Source organism: Struthio camelus, chromosome 4 (genome assembly GCF_040807025.1).
Source record: "Struthio camelus isolate bStrCam1 chromosome 4, bStrCam1.hap1, whole genome shotgun sequence".
NCBI classification, from domain to species: domain Eukaryota; kingdom Metazoa; phylum Chordata; class Aves; order Struthioniformes; family Struthionidae; genus Struthio; species Struthio camelus.
The window spans coordinates 19511476-19526800 of NC_090945.1; the positions used below are offsets into that span (position 1 = coordinate 19511476).

Here is a 15325-nt window from a genome sequence, read left to right on the forward strand (position 1 = left end):
AGGCGGCGCTGCGCGGCCCGTTCCGCTCTTGCCGGGAGGCCGCGGACCCGCCGGTGGGCACCCGCGGCCCACGGCAACCACCGGGGGCAGGAGAGAGGGCGACTGCCGGCGCGGCCCGGCCCCCCCGGCCCCGCGCGCTCGCCCCACCCCCTCCGCGCGCCTCAGCCCCCTCCCCCGGCCGCCGCCAACGGCCGCCGCCGCCGCGGGCTCGGCCCCCCCCCCGCCGCAGCCCACGACGCCGGCCCCCTCCCCGCCGCCCCCGGGGGCGGCGCGGCAGAGCCGGAGGCGCCCCGCGGCACTTACGCCATCGCCCTCCGTGGCGGCGCTGCTGCGGACCCGGAAGCAACGGCGGCAGCAGCGGCCCTCCCGCACCTCACGGCAAACGCCGCTCCGCTCTGCCCCGCCCGCCCGCTGCGCCGCCGCAGCCAATCGCAAAGCGCCGCCGGCCCGCGGGGCCAATGGCGAGGGTAGCAGTGCCCCCAGGGGGCGGGAAGAAGGCACGCGCCGCGGCCAATAGCAAGAGGCGGTCCTGAGGGGAGCGTCTCTCACCGCCCCTTGGAGGCGAGGTTGAGCCGAGGTCGGAGGGAGGGCGGTGAGGGGGCGGCGCGCATGCGCAGGCGGCGGGCACATCTGGCGGGGGCGGGCTACCAGATGTGCCGCGGGGCGGGGCGGGGCGGGGCGCGCCGCTGACAGCGGCCGCGTCCTTTCCCGGCCAAGGGCCTCCCGAGCCAAAAACACCTGCCGAGCGGCTCTAAGCTTCGCAGCAGCTGTTTTTTTCCAAAATCTCTGTTCCGAGGACAAGGGACCCACTTGTGCAGCCGCACCAAGGACCCTGTGGGGCACCTGGCCGCAGGTGGGCTCAGGTGGCTGAAAGTGCGGCCTGTCCCTACGTCCCTGGCATGGAGACCACTGGCACTGGGAATTCCTGGGTGGTAGAAAATTCAGGTGCCTTGAAATGTTCTGTCAAATTGTCCTGCTATTGCACGCAGGTGTGGAGCATTCGGTGTTCACACTTTCAAGGCATGTGTTTCATGAAAAAAAAAAAGTGTGCATTACTGTCCAGAACATTTATTGTGTGAGAAATGTAAATGAAAAAAGTAAAGCCCATTAAAAGGGTTAAAGAGGCAGACAAACAACTGGGAAAGAGCTAAGAGGAGAAGTTACCAAGAGAAACCACAAATCGAGCTGAAGAAGGCAAAAAGGACTTAAAGGAAAGCGTTGACAGATGCAGGATCTCAAAAGAAGAAAATGAAACAAAGGCTATATATACCAGTGCCATTGATGTTGCATATATATACCAGTGCCATTGATGTTGCATTGCACTGATGAAGTGGTTCTGCCTGTTTGTATCCAATAGCTAATAAAAATAACTGTTAAATTTTTGGTTGCTTACATGGATCCTACAACTCTCAGTGAAGTCTAGTCTGTGTTATTCTGTGGCTTTGCTTATTGGGCCCTGCCAGAAACATTGCAACTGCTACACTGTAACTGCTAAATCCACTCCATGGTTTTCACAACCATTTTTAAAGCATCCCATGATCACGGTCAGGATGGTCTTAACTACTACCTGCTCCCATTAAGTAGCCTCTAAGCAAGCACATGCAGTATAGATGAAGGATTAATTGTGTGTCAATCCACAACAAATACTGCTTTCTCATTTACTCACAGTTTGGTTATTTCTTAATTTGGAGACTCTGGAGTGTTCTGTTTACTAAGTCACTGTGTAATTCTGCACTGCTCATTTTCTGTCCGCTGTTTGTTCCTTACAAAGCCAAGTGAAAACCTTTCCAAAAAACCTAGGCAAATAAAAAGTTCAGTTTTCAGACGTTTTCAAATATGGCCATGACAATCTGATGTGATAAAATACGATAAGCATAGATATACTTAAAATTACACAGGCTCAAATTCTGCAAACTTGAATTGGATATCAGAGGAAATTGAAACAGTAAGAAAGGTAATTGAGTCCATGTGTGTGCACACGTGTGTGTTCACCTCTTCTCCCACATGCATGGTACTTGTCTGTGGCCCAGCAAGGTGCCTGCCAAGCTCCCTGTGCCTCCAAAGCCCCCGAGGCCTGAAGAGGCCTTCCCTGTACCAGCCACGTGTTCCTGCCTTCTCCCTTGTGTTGGCTACAAGGCCATGGTTTTCACCGCAGAGAGAGCTTTCAGGTGAACTGGCGAACAGCAAGCTGAGGCCAGCCACTGCCCAGAGGCACGCATGCCACTAGGCACCTGTCCAGAGCTCTTAAGCTAGGTCTGAAAGACAACAGCAGGAGCGTCTCGCTTAGTAGCATCATGATCTTGCAGTGACTCAAACCAAAGGTGAACACTCAGCCCAACCATATCCAGACTTCCTGAGCAGCGTAGCTAGGCAGTGTAGCACTCAGCATAGTTTCAGGCACTCTCTGCCCAGCAAATCAACTGCTGTCAAAGCAACTGTTATCTAACAAGGTTTATCCTTCATGCTTTTCATCACATTCTCATCATATTAAACATAATAAGAAAAATATTGTTTAAATACTCCTAGTTTCCATAATGAAGACCCACTTTCCACCTAATTCCCTGCTGTCACTAGAGCCAGCACACCAGCGATGCTCTGACCTGCTGTTCTCAGGGAACGAATGCTCAGGGGCCCAGCAGGCTCTTACAAATGTTTTTATCTGCATGGTGCCCAAAGACTTTAATGAGGATCATACAGCTAAGCCCCACACACAAATTTTAGCTCAACACTAGCACAATAGCTTGGAGAAGGTGAGCCTTTGTATGCCATGAGAAGCAGAAAGAAAAGCTTTAGTGCTGATATATCCCTGGCTAGAAAATTGACATACAGAGTTAACTCTAGGAAAAATATTTACCCCGCCACTGTTTTGACCCTTTTTGTTTCACAAAGTGCATTAACATTTGCCTTCTCTGTAAAAAAAGCTTGCACTCTCTTCACAAGAAAATATTTTTGTGTTTGAAAGGACAATCTAAAAATTCTTTAAAGCTTTTTCAATTACAGGGCAGACTGTCCCAGATGACCAAAATATGACAGAGAGAGAGAGAGAGTGTTTGGGCCTTAATACAATTCCAGTGATGGGGAGGAACTGCAGTCTTTGAGTCTCCTTGCAAGATAGATAAAAATAAGAATCAAAATTATTCCACAGAGTATTTTTATACAAAAGCCAGTTTAAGTACAACATACCACCGTGTTTGTATCAAAAATGAGTGCACGTGTATTTATAGCATGCAATGTCTCTAGCAGCATGCTTCATTCTGTCTGAGTTAACTGATTGCATTTCTGTTTAAAATGCTTTTGGTCCCCTTTGCTAATGTTTCAATAGCAAGAACTATTTCCAAAACTGAAACCAAAGAATAATTGTAGCAATTAGTAGCAACAGTCTTATTTCACATCCAGATTTGCCACATCCTGGAGATCGGTTCTCAGATCCCTCCTTTTTTACATCCGAGGGTTTTATGTTAATTTATTTGGTCAGCACCATCTGACTCTGCCTAAACAAGTTCTATCTTCCTGAGCTCTTACCAAAGCGTATGTAAAACTGGAGCGGGTCCCTGCATATCAGCCCAAAGCCATATAAAGCGTTTTGCACAGGGCTTTTGCTTTGCTTTTTTAGGTAGACACTTTGAGTTATACTCAAGTTTCTTACTGCGTGAGCGCAAATCCTTGGAGCCAGTGGTGTTGCCTGGGTGTGAGAGGCAGCAGAGTTGATTGTCTTACTTCAGCACTGAGGGTAGGTTTGTGGATTCTCACAGAACCCCTGCCTCATTGCCTGCTGCTTTTCTGAAGACTGCATTTTTTGGATGTTTGTCTTTGTTGCTGATTTCCATCACCAGTTTCATTCCTTCCATTACCTCTCATGACCTTTGGGGGAGTGCCTGCAGATTAGCTCCTGATATTTTCCTCCTGCTTTCTGTTCCTTCTCTCTCTCCTTAAAGGAATTTTCCCTTCATTTTCTTCCTAGTAAATAACGATGCTGGATTTTTTCTTTCAGCTCTTCCCTCTACTTATTGATGCTAAACAAAAGAATTGTTTTGATATTTTATATTTGTTTATAGAAATGACTTTTAGTAGCATAAACAAACCATCAAAACTTCATGATATGAGGCTATGCACATAAACAAAACCAGTCAGGTAACAAGAGAAAGGGGTTAATTATCAAAAGCTGTTGCTTTCTAAAATCCAGTCACTGTTGCTTTTTAAAATCCAGTCAGTGATTCAGATCTTAAGCACCAAACAAATCCCTCCTTACACATCTAGCCATTCTTAAGGTGGGTTGAGGTTAACATGCGAAATATGATGTACTGTAATATGTTTTAATACCTTAAATGTAGGGTAGCATAATAATTCTCATATATAGATTCAAATTTCTTCAGAGTGGAGGGTAAGTAAGGCAGGGGTTTATTTCAGTCATGTCTTCTCTCTCATCTACCAGAGGCTCATTCACTGGGTCGGGGAAGCAGACAGCTTCTCATGGCATTATGTAGGCATACACAGCACGAACAGCCCCAGTTTGAATGTTGTCCCTGGGATATAACTTTTCAAGCTTTGCCAGATTTTTCTCATGGTCTAGGAAACAGAGAATCATTCATGCTCAGTTCTTTGCAGCACATGATATTGCATCTTTAGTTATTAACACGGGAATGGAAAAGAGATTTTATATAAGTCTCACCATTTCATTTTCAAGTTAAAGGAAATTATAACCCTGTCCTCTACTCTTTCAGGTATTTTAAATCAGGTGATCTGACCATTTGCTTCAGAATGTTTATTTTTATGCCTAATAGTCCAAGTCTTTTTTTGTAAGGAAAGAGAGTATTTGAGTGAAGCACTGCCTTTAAATTATTTATACCTCCTCTGTTTGGTGGTAGAAGACACTTCTCTGACCATTACTCTGAAAGTTCCCAAATCTTTTAATTCTACCATTTTATCTTTGGTTGATGCCACCTAAGAGTCTAAGTGAAGCTAATTTTGAGGTTGCCAGAATTTATTTATACAAAACTGGAAACTTCTGAGTATGTGAGACTATTTTACAAAAATAAAAATGTGACTTGGAACATCGGTATTCATTTCTTGTACTTGTACTATTTACCTTTTTAAGAAAGCTAGAGACTACTGGCACTTTCCAGGGAAACGAAGCAGCCACCACTCCAGCTCATGTTACCTGGAGATTGATGCGCACAATCACTGTTAAGAATCAGGGACAGACACATTGGTGCTACTCCTTCAGTTACAGGGCAGAAAATGTCCCGAAAACAGCCTCAGCACAGCATCTGATAACACCATAAGGCTGATAACACATTACCAATAATTATTTTCTTCTTGCAATCAAGCAAGCAACATCTTACTAAACTGCCACGTGCGAGCGTAACAAGAATCCCATTTCTCTCTCAGGCCGTTAATCCTGGTAACGTCACTTACCCAGTGGTTTGGGCTCCTCTCTTCAAGCAGTGGTTAGAGCAGGCAAGGAACTAGCCCAAGAAACAGCTGCAGAGCCTTGAGTCCTGGCTTCCTTCTGCCTGTCCTTGCACTCATCTCCCTCGCTGCTGGCAGCAGCCATCACCATGCTCCTTTTTCATTCCAAAATGCAGTCAGATTCCCACAAAAGCCCCCCTGACACCCAGGGGAAGCAGAATCGCACACTTAAAATCATGATGTTACAAGCTGAATCATTGGCATCGGTTACTTTATGAGACAATTCATTTAATCAGGGGACCATAAAGAGCCTTCATGGTCTTTATCAGATTGAAAAGTCTTTATCAGACAATCCTCTTGCGTGGAGCTCTCTGATAGTATAGCTGGGAAATTGTTTTCCTGATGTTGTGTTCAGTACCTCAAGAGAATGTCAAAGTGCAGATGTCTTGTGGTAGGCTGGACTCAGGCTACCCTGGGCAAAGAGCGGCACTAGCATCAAATCAGAATTTAAAATGTTTCTGTCTTTCTTCCAGCTCTGACAAAATTATCACAAATCGCTAGAAAAAAAAAGCATGTGGCTACTGATCTGTATTTTATGAAACTAGACTCTGTCATCAGTTGTGCTTTAGTGGTTGCTTTGAAGTTGACGGAGTGCAAGTGTATGAACAGATGTACGCTTGGCTTATGCTTCCTGTAAATGATATCAGCATTTACTATAAGAGTTCATTCAGGATTACATTAAAAACAAACATTGAGCTTAGGTAAAAATAAATAGAATGAATAAATATAAATACATATCCAACTCCTTACCCAAATTATTTGGGACACTGCAAAAACTCACTATAACATAAGCCAAAAGCCAGCAGCCACAGGCTCAAAAATACCCACATGCTTTAGCGTAATGGCAAAATCTTAAATTCTTTGATTCTTTTCATCTGAGGACTATACCACAGACACTCATATAAGAAAACAAACAAGGATTAATAATTTGTACTAAGTACATAATTTGCCAGAACTGGAAGTCACTCGTTACCAATTACAGAAATAATTCATTCCATACCTGACCTTTCTGAACTCAGCAGTGTCTATTTTTTTCTTCCAGAGCAGCTTTGTCCAAATACCTTCACTGAAGGTTGTCCGTCTTTCACTGGAGGTTGTTGGTCTCATGTTGTACCCAAAAACTGATTCTAGAAGTAGGTGAAATTTCTGAAATAGAAGGAACCCGAATGCCCTTACTCTGAGAGTACTTTACTGGGGACTGAATCTATGCACCTAAATCTTCTATGACGACAGGAAAATATAGAAGGATCAAACTGTTCTTCATTAATTCTTTAAATAAAATCTGTAGGAAAATATCATTTAACATACATGAAGAATATGTTGCCATATTCCTCTAAACCAATTAATATAGTTTTCACTTCAGACAGCTGTGAGACTGGTATGTGAAAGTTACTAATAAAGCATGTCTATTTGAGTTACCTCATCCTTATTCTTCAAATAATCACTTTTACAAACTTTTCCTTTCAATGTGATTATGTGTGTGACTGTAAACCAACACTAACAATAAAACCTATATTTCATTGCAGTTGCCGTTTAGCAAGAGTCACAGAAAAGATCTCATGCGTCTCATTCAGACCTTATTCATGCAGATTTTTCTGTGAGAACATAGGCTTCAAAATATTTAATATGAACACTGATTTCAGCAAGTCCAGGATTTAGCTTGAAGAAGTCAAAAGCCTTTACCTATAGCTTGTTAAAATTCTACCAGCACTGTTTTCAGACAACACTAAAAATCCTATTTCTGTAAAAAGCTGTTACTTTAATTTTCAAAAACTAAGTCAGGGGAAACATGCAAACATCCAGGAATTCCCACAATGATTCACTGTCTTTTTGCCATTATTAAAATACACTTGAATGTGCTTACATTGCACCTGTACAGCTGCTTTTCTTAAATTTCTTCACTTAATGTTTTAGGAATCCATCTTTCTCACCTTTCCCCTACATTATTTGCTAGAGTGGCACATGTGAAGCTGTGTTACAGCTTCCTTTTTCTGTATGGGTTATCACTTCCTCACTGTGAAGGAAATTCTTGTTATTAAGGAAGTTCCTTAGCCAGTTGTGTTTTCCTACAACCTCTTAACTGAATTCACTAAAAAACTGTGCCTGGCTTTTGGCGTACAGCTGGAATCCCATTAGGATTTTGCACAGTCTCCCTGCCCTCTGACATTGCTGTCAGGGTTATCATGTGTGATACAGGGCACATTAATACCCTGTGCTGCAGAGTAACATTTTGCATCTTTTTCCTCATTCTGTTTCTCTGTCTCATTTTATTATTGATTTACCCAGGATTTCATTGGATGTCACACTTACTACACTTAGTATAGCTCTACAATATCACTTTCATTATTAATATGTTCTTACTTTGTATATGAAGAGTGCTGAAGCTCTACAATATCACTTTCATTATTAATATGTTCTTACTTTGTATATGAAGAGTGCTGAGGTCTATAAACATCTACAAGCTAGAAGACCCTCCAGGGGCAATTTTTGGTTACACTTAAATTGTGTTCCAGAGTAAAGATTACTGATCATTTCCATTTCAGATCATGGTGGCACTCCAAAACTAGGACACTTCAGGAGAAAAAGCAGCACAATTCAGAAAACCCCTCCCAGGAGAAAGGTGCCTGTCTTGCCTGCTTAGTCCCACCTGAAGATATTGAGGACACCTGAGTAACAACAGTGTAAGGACATAATTTTTGCCCTCTATTTCAAAAATAGAGAAGGTAGAATGAATAACATTGCAAAGAATGGAGAAATGGATAGTTCCTCATTTATCAGAGGAATTTGATGTTTATCAAGTAAAAGAAAAAAGACGTCTGGAGTACAATGGGCAGTGCAGCCTCGTCATGCTGGTTACGTTTTATGGTATTCTGCTGGCAATAACTTTCATCAGAATGTAGGTTAGCTTAAGATTTTGGTTTTAAACTTCCCTTATTTTTAGTAATTTCAGATCTCCAAAGAAATGTTTTAAACCGAAACATACTATTAGAAGACTTTTTGTACTAGAAGTATAGGCAAATTGCCTATAAGTATATTAATTGCCTGTAAGTATATTAATTGCTTAAATATAGGCAAAAAGCTTTTTGTCTAAGTAATCTACAACTTATTTCAATCACATAATAAAAAGTATTTACCAAGTAAAGTTTGTTTTTTAAACTGGAAACCCCATTAATGGCCCTGCTAGCTACCTAGAAGAATGAACTGGCACGCAGCAAGTGGGTGTAAAACTGTTGCCAAAGAAAGAGAAGAAAGAACAGTCTTTCTGTGGTTCATGAGTATTTTTAACTTTAATTTCCTTTGTAATTATTTCCTTCCTGGATTCATAAATCTGCAGTAGCCTGTTATATAAATCTCATCTATCCCATGTTTACAAATAATTCTGGCTTTGATTCTGTGTTCTTTGCATTTTGGAAATTCCCACAGACTTGAAGTTTGGGTGTATAAAAACTTACAGAGGTTACCACCCCGTGCATAATATTGGTTCTATACAAAAGCCTTTTGTAATGAGAAATATCCACCTACCTTTTTTTTGACCTCCTCTAGTGTTTTTGTTAGAGAAGCTACATTTCATTTGCTGTCTTAACAACCACTGTGTAGTAGGAAAATACTAAAACTTTGGGGAGGTTTAATCCTTTCATTACTTGTTCATTCTTTTCTAAAAAAAAAGGTGGGGGCAAGGAGATCCAGCAGTGAATTCTCCATGTACAAATATAGCATGGGTTTCAAGTGGCAATGTAATCGTGCAAAGGAGGGAATAATGGAGCTTAAGTGCAGTTTTAGGGGAAATGATTTAGAAGTGAGAGAAGAGATAAACTGGAAAAATAAAACATACACTGGAAGGAGAAGAAAGATGTCTGTGTAAAGACAGTGATCACAGGAGGCATAAATAGACCAAAGGGTCTCAAAGCCGTGCTCATGGAGAGCTATTTAATACAGGAGATAGAAGACAGGAGACAGGAGACAGGTGGCTGTATAACAAACTAATGTGCAATGCAATTTATCCATGTTCAGTGCTTGAAATTCTTGTGCCCTTTGTAACCAAGGGCTTTGGAGGTTGCCTGGGAGATCCTCTGACACATCATACACCCATACTGTCATCTGTTTCTAATATTTTGGGGATAGCTACTTGTGCAGTATTACAAGCCCACAGAAGTGGCCATGCCCAGCTATAGCAGTGCCTGCTCTCAGTTGTGGGTGAAGTGATTGCTGTATAGGCATTTTCCAAGTTTTTTGAGACTCTTTCAGGATAAAAGGGAAAAATATAGGGGAAGCACCGATGCAACTTTAAGAACATTGTCCTAAATTCATTATAGATAGCTCCACATGTAAAGGTTACAGCATTGTATTGGAAAAATATTGTGATTTATAAAAAGGCTTATTAGACATGCTTCTCTGCCTCTTGGAAAACAAAAGCTTCACTCAAAGTGGCAGAGCTTCTCAGCTTCAAGGCTTAAAACATTTAAGAAAGAGCAAGGTGACTTTAAAAATGTTGCTAAAGTAACAAGCGGCAATAGAAAAGAAACACTTTCAAGACTTACTGTGTTAGATGAATTAATCAATGAGGAGTCAGGAACGGTCATGGAGCTCTCTGATACATGGAGAGCTCCAGAGCGCCTAATTTCAGATGCTCATATAGCAGCATCGTGACAGGATAGTAAAGAGAGCAGAGCAGCATGCTCGAGGCCTGATCCTGTTCTCAGTGAAGCCACCAAATGTTTTGCCCATGACATCAGTGGAAGCAGGATGAGTACCCATAATATTCTCCTAGACACCCAAATGAAATATTGTTGCCATATGCACAATGCAATCACAGCAGATCCCACTTTGCCTATGTAGTTCATAGAGCAATACAAATAAATATATCATTATTGCTAATAACATGTTATGATGAAAGCAGGCTAGCAGTAACATGTGTCAATAATCTGAGTATCGTTGCCAGCACCTAGCTCCAAGCCTTACAGACATTTAATTTTGAGGATTTAGACTTATAAATACTTAACATATTATATTTACAAGACATTAAGTAATTTATAAATACACAACTTCTAAAATTTGCATTTGATAAACTATATACCTTCTCTGCTTGTATCCTGACTATCCTATTGTGCTGTTTGCCCTTGTGCAAGATCGGGTTGGTTTGTGCCTTAAAAAACAAATCAGTTTTCTTCATTTTCTCTTTCTCACATGTTGCTGGAAAGTGATAGCTCAACATTTTTTATTTGCACACTGTGTCCTCTCTGGCTACCTGAAGGTACTAAAGCATCCTTGAAAACATTTATCACTAGGAAGTATCCTTGAACTAGAGGTGAAACTTATTTAAACTGCTGGTTTCAAAAGACAAAACTGATAACTATTTCTGTGCCTTTTCAAAAGCCTTTATCTCAAATGCTGCATACTTCTTGTGACAATGGTGAAAACAGTTTTACCTCTGTTATGACAGCAGGTTTCAGCTCAGGGTGAAGGGGAATCTCACCGAACACAGGCTAATTTCCTAACACTTCAAGGACATAAAACAAAATGAAACTGAAAACTAACTGAATTTGAGAGAGCAAAAAACAGCGCAGTTAATCTGCTTTAACTGGGCTCTGTCCAGCAGTTCAAACATTTCCAGGTATCCGAGCAAAGCAGTGCGGGAGCAATGCACAGATGCCAGCTCCATGCTGATAGTGCAGTACTGCCAATCTTTCAACAAAAGTAGCTGCAAAATTGACCTTCTAGCCTGTGGTTAGTCTGGTTCCCAGAGGTCTACGCGTGCACAGGAAAGAAGAGTTTGTCTGTAGACCTAGGCTTTTCCCTCTTCCCCGCAATGCAAAGAAAGCTTTCTTTTAAGCAAGGAAAGAGTCAGTAACACTTGGGAAATCAGCTACCTCTAAGTGCGTTTTCAGGAAGTGTTTACGCTTTTTTTCCAAGCAGCATACAGAGTGTTTTATAAACCCAGCACAACATTGATCTGCATAGTTTGTAAAGGGGGGGAGCTCTGAGTTGTTTTCTTTCACCTGTGTTTTGGTTTCCTTCCTCTTTCTTAAGTGTTCTTCAGAAACATTTGTGAATCCTCATGAACACACCTACCTAGCAATGCACAAAAGTCAATCATATTACTCTTTCCACAGAGATTTTATTTGTGCTTTTGACAACACAGCATTTCATCTGCTGTGTTGCTATTAACCCTAGCATGGTTAGAACCATCTGAAGTTCATTGCCACCATTCCTACACAAAACTCCTGCTAGGTTTTGGCTGTTAAAAGTTATTGGGCGTCATTCAAAGTCACTGCAACAATAGAAATAAATTTTTGAATTTCAAAGGACAAAGGACTACACCTTCGTGGAAAGACTGGGCAGAAAAGTTAGTGTTTGGGTTGCAAGGGCATCATAATCTTAAGTCCTTTGCAAGATATCTTTGCCTACTTTTATTAGCAGTCTTAACCAAAATGCTATTGCCATCTTTAATCCAAAGATATGAAACAATGTGGCAAATACTAACACATTTTCTCTAATATCTCCATGAGGTAGCTAAAGAAGTGCAATCTTTCACTAATACTTTGCGAGTTCAACAATTCTAGGCTTTTCAGACAATGCCAAAACATACCAGATTTGTCATGAGTCAGAAACATGGTAGTAAATGGTTCAAAAGTCTGCAGATACATTTCCTAAACACAGATTCTTTAGCACATTTCTAAAGCAAATTTCCCTTAGAAACGCTTAGAGGACAAGATACGACATGATGTCTCGGGAATACTAGAAGTTTAGACTTCTGCTTTGAGGCATTTTTACAGAGTTACAAGGCACAGGGAAAGAGAGAATTTGAAAATCAAACTTATTATGGGAACTGTTTTCAGTATTAACTGTGCAATAGAAACAGCTCTTCTCTTACCAGATTTTACAAGTATTACTTAAAATTCTATAGAAAGTGGACTTACACTACATTGACAATATTCCTTTGAGTTTAGCCATAATGCTCATTGCTTTTGCAGTTTTAGCAAGAAGGAAAACTGCATACTTTAGCACTAGTATTTCTGCTACGAGGCAAATCTGCTCTCTTTTTGCCTATTGCATTGTATATGCCAATGTAGTATTTCAGTCCAGAATGAGCATTCACGTCTGTCCAGAGTCAGTTGTCGCTGGCTAGAAGCAGCCCTGTCAAAGCTCTAGATCGAATGGTGTCCCCTGGATAGATTTATCTTTGTCACTGTCACCCACGGACACGTCCTCTGAAAGCAAATAGCCCAACAGGGGTGCAGCCAACTGCTAAGCAGGGTACATCATTCAAACACCAAGATGGCTTTTGACTAGCAAAGCCCTTTGAGTTTCCACTGTTTATAATCAGCTCTTTAATTCTTTGTATTGATTCCAGACCTAATCCAAAGCCCACTGAAATCAATGAGGGTAGCTCTGACAAGGCTCTGATGATGGTGACAGCAGTGATGAATTTGGTTTAACCATCTGAAATCACTTAACTCTCCTGAGGGTTGATTTTTTTTCTCAATACTTGTTCACCAATTTCTTCATGATTCATGATTTGACCCTGCTTGAGCAGGGGAGGTGGATGAGATGATCTTTAAAGGTCCCTTCAAACCTTAACCATTCTGTGTTTCCTTCTTTGCCACCTACTGCTGTGTCTCTCAGCAGCCCCTCCGCAACTCCAGAGCCCTGGGCAGCTGTAGTCGTACGCAAGGTTTGGGGATGGAGGGAGTTGCTGCTGCTGTACTGGAAAGAGAGAGTGAAGGCAGGAATGAGGTGAAAGTGGACATCCGCAGAGCTAGGAGTTTCTAGTGGGGTAACCTGGCAGTGCCTGCTCCCCTTCCCAGGACTGCTAAGGCAATGTACCTCCTGCAGAGCTGAGTGAGAAGATGAGAAAATGATGGCGGGCAGGAAGCTTGGAAAGTGATGGAAAGCTGATTCCTGGACATCTGCATTGTACCTCTGTGTACTGAACAAACAATCCTAGGCTTGGACCTTGTTTAGACAGTCTAACTCTGCCATGGCCTTTTGGTGGTATTAACAGTTATCTTGCACTCACGACACGCTTCCCTCATCTGGCTCTGCTAGGGAGTTAGAGCCTATGTCTGCTCTGCCTGGCAGGTGCATGTGGTGAAAACTTCCCGCTCTGATTTGCCAGTTAGATTTGGGGACCTCATCATGAGTGCGCTGGCTCACATCTGAGCAAAATACCCTGGCTCCTTCCCAGAAAAGCTATGCCTGACATGCACTGGGGATGAGGCCAGGGCACACACATGGGCTGCGTCCCTTGATCTCACAGTTGAGACCTAATCAGCATGAGCACACTAGCACCCAGCTCCTTGCCTACCTCCCTGACCATCTCCAACAGCAGCTCGAGTTGGTCACCTGTGTCACAGGCATGGCTGAAGTCAGTAGTGCACCATACTGATACCCAGCAGGAGTCTGTCCCCAGGGTCTCACAGTGACCAAGGCATAGGGCAGTGCTACTGCCTGCCTTCCAGCTGATGTGTGAGCGCAGTCTCAGCCCCAGCGCTGCCATTGTGATATGAGGAGAGCAGGAGTCACCAACCTTTCAAACATATGAGAAGTTTTGAATATGAGAAGTAACAAAAGCTGCTAACATCTGTAGATAACCGCAAATTTCAGTATACTCAGAAAGAGCTATTGCTGGACTCTCTTCACATACTACTGCAAAGTTGTAGGGGGAGGGTTTTTTTTGTTTGTTTGTTTACATTTTGGGCTCATGCAACACAGTCTACAACCAAGCAACCTCTTGCATGCTATATGTTGTTTTTCTTGCCTTAACTGCAATGCTGGGAATTGTAAATTCAGCAGGTAGAAAGTTCCAGCATGAACTTCAAAAGATTATCATATATCCGATGCTAAAACATATTCTTTTAAACTCTGTACTGACCCTGTAAAAAAAAGTATCAGCAATTTTTTGAGCTAGGAAAGTTCTTCCTCAGTTCTCTCATCTCAATGCAAGAAATAAAACGACTGTGACAACCTTCTCTTCAGCTAACAACTTTACGATGACTTTATAACAACTTTGTCAATGCCTTATTGTTGCTCAATTCCCATAAAAGAAAAAGACATGCATTATTGAATTAAACACATTTCTTTTTTCCTTCACAGGTGCAAATGCTAAAGTGCATACTCAGATAAAATATATTTCATATCATTTCACTGAGTGTTTCAGTAAGAGCTTTCTTACTCCCAGCATCTGTAGGCTGATACAGTCTCAAACATCAGCTTCAACCTTTTCAAGCATTTAAGATGTTGCTTCTGTAAAGTCTCCGGCTTTATCCAGACTGACAAGGACTACTTACAGCAACCATTATTGATTCCAGACTGCCAAAGGTAGTACTGGCAGCAGCATCAGGCCACCATCAGGCAATCTATACAGCAACTCTCTCCTAGTTGCTAGCAGCTATCTGCAGACAGTCACATCTTCACAGTTCAGCCAGGGAACAAAATATATGAGCCCTCCACATGCACTCTAGTGCGAAATCAGTTGAGTTACTTTACACAGCTGCAATATCAGTTCAAATTAGATCAGACGACTTTTGTAATGCTTTTGATGAGGAACCTCAGGTGATTTGCTCCACTAGTTGAGCTGTCTCTAGAGGTAATTTCTGGCAGAAAAGAAGTAACAAGCAGCTGTGGACAGCTATGTCTTAAACTACCGCCTCCTTTCCAGCAACGATTGTCAGAGCATAGTCTTAGTATGGAAAATGCTTAAATTACTATTAGGGTTAAACCTCTTCTACTCAGAACTATATGATATCACAACAACACACCAGAATTCCTCAGAGCCTTCTCCATATACATCTTCCTAATGGTGGGTACTTTAAAGGGTAAAAGATTCATGTACATATCCTCAACAGTAGAGGACTTA

General features: G+C 42.0%; 1 protein-coding gene and 1 long non-coding RNA gene across 20 annotated transcripts in view; both read right to left on the reverse strand.

Moving 5' to 3' along the window:
• BLTP1 (bridge-like lipid transfer protein family member 1) overlaps positions 1-421 on the reverse strand; it is a 303766-nt gene extending 303345 nt beyond the window's left edge. For all 14 annotated transcript variants that reach the window (XM_068941642.1, XM_068941653.1, XM_068941643.1 and 11 more), the window contains exon 1: positions 304-421. The gene's annotated coding sequence lies outside the window, so the exon portion shown is untranslated. The remainder of the gene's footprint in view (positions 1-303) is intronic.
• A 2625-nt stretch (positions 422-3046) lies between these two features.
• The window catches only part of LOC138067146 (uncharacterized), a 39994-nt gene continuing 27715 nt past the window's right edge, over positions 3047-15325 (reverse strand). For 4 of the 6 annotated variants that reach the window (XR_011140849.1, XR_011140846.1, XR_011140850.1 and 1 more), the window contains exons 3-4: positions 6470-6615; positions 3047-6100 (exon numbers count right to left, since the gene is read on the reverse strand). This is a non-coding gene — a long non-coding RNA (uncharacterized lncRNA). The remainder of the gene's footprint in view (positions 6101-6469; positions 6616-15325) is intronic. The other 2 variants (XR_011140847.1, XR_011140848.1) reach the window with 2 other exon arrangements.